At 37.5% G+C, this 3,193-nt stretch overlaps 1 long non-coding RNA gene across 1 annotated transcript; it reads left to right on the top strand.

The window, feature by feature from the left end:
• Positions 1 to 710: 710 nt before the first annotated feature.
• On the top strand, positions 711 to 1,736 carry LOC143718479 (uncharacterized). The gene is made up of 3 exons (XR_013196392.1): positions 711 to 785; positions 1,435 to 1,503; positions 1,601 to 1,736. It is a non-coding gene; the product is annotated as an uncharacterized LOC143718479 (long non-coding RNA).
• Positions 1,737 to 3,193: the final 1,457 nt, after the last annotated feature.

Here is a 3,193-nt window from a genome sequence, read left to right as displayed (position 1 = left end):
TACGTTTCGATCATTTATGACACGGGTTCAAATCCCGAACAAACATGGACTACTGTAAATGTTAAATTACCCTATTAATGCATTTTATAGCCAATTATAGCAGCAAAATAGACCTAAAATACTCCATCATTTTTGGTCATACAGACTTAAGAAATATGAAAAAATAAACTGTTAAATGTCTACTTTTTATGTGTCCAATTACAATCGAAATAAAACATTGTGCTTTTGTAAAATAAAGAAAATAAACAGGGTGTGCTTTCTGGCTCTCCGTCACAGTGAGATTTTTTTTTGAGCATGTCTCTAAACTTAAAGGAACACGCCGACTTTTTGGGACTTTAGCTTATTCACCGTATCCCCCAGAGTTAGATAAGTCCATCCATACCTTTTTCATCTCTGTGCGTGCTGTAACTCTGTTTGACGCACCAACCGCTAACCTAGCTTAGCACAAAGACTGGATGTAAATGGCTACAGCTATCATACTAATCCCAATAAGTGACAAAATAACACAAACATTTTCCTATTTACATGTTGTGATTTGTATAGTCACAGAGTATACAAATCACAAGGTCATATGAGACACAGCCATCTTTTAACCGTATAAATACTGGGAACTATATTCTCAGAATATAATGAATATAATATAATGAAACATGCAGCTGCACAAATATATCAAAATGAACATTGCTAATGACCAAATAAACTGTCAACAGTATTTGTCAATCAGCAACAAAGGGAAACGGAAGAGCAACAGCAGACCTGGTGTGAGAGTCTCCCCAGCTTTCAAGGTACATTATTAGTTGTATCTGGCTGTTGGGTATGCTCAAATGAAAATGCTTTTTTGAAGTTTGAAAGTTATGGGGTAATGCCCTGTCGCAATTACACGTTACAAGTGCAACCTACCCACTCCACCTTTCTCAGCTCCAGTGTGTGTGTCTGAGGCAGAGCATTACGGAGACAGCTGGAGTGTTGATCCACCGAACACACAAGGTACAAGAGCATAATCAGCAATGAGTAAATCAGAAACACATTCACAGAATTTAAATGCAATATAAAACTGAATAACATCATATTTTTGTTCAATCCATAGAGCACACATTTTCTGTCCTGAGAACATCAGGGGACAACCAAGGAAGAACACAGAGTAAGATTACTGCACATAAATTCACTTAAGTAAATTTTACAATTTGACACCCCTCACCCAAATAGAGTCAGTCAACAGATCACAGTTCAGATTGCAATTGAAATGCGCTTTAAAATAACTGCAAAATGATTTTTGGACAAATGTAGCCAGACTCAAGGCACTGGGACGACTCAACATTATCCACCCTTGTTAAGATAGATGCTGAAATGAATGTGTCACTGAGTGTGAAGCAGGCCTTAGTGTGTTATTTTGCAAATTTAACTATTGAATCTTACCTACTCCACCTTCCTCAGCTCCAGTGGGCGTCTCTCAGGCAGAGCATCATGGAGCCGGCTGGGGTGTTGATCCACCGAACACACTAGGTAAAAGAGCATAAATTACAATAGAAAAGGGAGAAAAAATCTTATTCACAGCACAGCACAAAATCTAAAACTGTTCATGATCTTTTCCACTCCATAGAGCACACATTCTCTGTCCTGAGACCCTTGGGTGATTGTGACCACCAAGGAAGATCACAGAGTAAGATAAGAAATAATGAAAAAAATAAATAAAAACAACAAATAACTAACAGTGTCAGACACAGGCTGCATTTACACTTGGCATTAACATGCTTTCACAGTGATCCGATCAAGCAGATTGGATCATTAGCCAATCAGGACATGGCACATTTACATTTGTTCACATTAAGTGGCCACTGTATCTGGATAACCGATTGGATTTCTAAAGTGTTGTCAATTTTTTTCTGGCCATATGAGTGTAACATTTATTTGAAGGAATCTTACACTGGTTCAAACTAAGCTTCTTTACTGTATATGTTTGATTTATGTTGTGTTTGGGACAAAGCTTTTAATGAAGAGCATTTTTTTTGTAATTAGGCTCTCTAAGTATATCAAAATTTGGATTTAGATTTATCGTTCAATATATCGTTATCGGCTTTCAGATATAAAGAATTAATGGTTATCGGTTTCGGACAAAATTTTCATATCAATGTATCCCTATTTTGGAGAGCAACTACTCCTAGTCACCCCCTGTCATTTCAAAGATTTGTACAATAGAGAGCATGTCAAGTAGAAAAGCCTCATCCATTATGGGAGGTGCGTGCGCAGTCAGCAGTGAGGAGCCAGGCAAAAGTATAAACATTATACTTGTTTCAAACGGATGTGACAGAATCAAGTGACTTCTGCAGCAGACTCAGGCTGCAGGGGGTGCCAGAAATAGTCACACTCAAATTTGGACATATTAGAACTGTACTCAAAACAGCACTGATGTACTGATTGGAGATTGTTGGTAATGCCAGTGTAATAATGAATAAATTAACCATACTGTTCTTATAAGTGAACAAAAATCAGCTTTATGCTTTTCGGTTTTATATTTTAGTGTGTGTTAACTTGTGTTGGTAACAAGTGAATCTTACCCACTCCCCCTTCCTCAGCTCCAGTGGGCGTCTCTCAGGCAGACCATCATGGAGCCGGCTGGGGTGTTGATCCACCAAACACACAAGGTACAAGAGCATTCATTAGACATGAGGAAATCAAACACATTCACAACATTTAAAGACAATCTAATATATATATTACCAAAATCCAGTCTTGAGTATTGTACCACGCAAGTCATTTATCGATTTAAATGATCTTCTGTATTGCAGCTAGGGCAATTCTGGAAACACTAGAAAAAATGGACATGAAGATCAACCACCTGACTTCACTTCTCCAATCTCTAGTGGGAAACAGGCGCATTCTACCGCAGATGCAGAATGACGAAGAGGGCGACGTCTTTCCACTCGCATCTATTGAAGACCTAGACCGGCTGGAACAAAGTTTAGTTGACAGGGGGTTTATGCAGAGAATGGTAAGAATCAACTGAATTTTCAACCTACAACTACTAATGAAATGTACTGTGCATGTTTACACGCTTGTCAAAAGTCTGAAATTATCAAAATTTTGTAAAAAAATAAATAAAAAAGTTTTTTTTAAAAATTAAAGAAGTTTCTTCTGCTCAGCAAGGCTGCAATTTATTTGATCAGAAATACAGTGAAAACAGTAACAGTTAAAT

This window comes from Siphateles boraxobius, unplaced genomic scaffold, assembly GCF_051911475.1.
Source record: "Siphateles boraxobius isolate OS27281-9 unplaced genomic scaffold, OSU_SipBor_1 61, whole genome shotgun sequence".
In the NCBI taxonomy this organism is placed as follows: Eukaryota; Metazoa; Chordata; class Actinopteri; order Cypriniformes; family Leuciscidae; genus Siphateles; species Siphateles boraxobius.
Note: the sequence above shows the minus strand (reverse complement) of the source record. Positions and strands in the feature narration are given on the sequence as shown.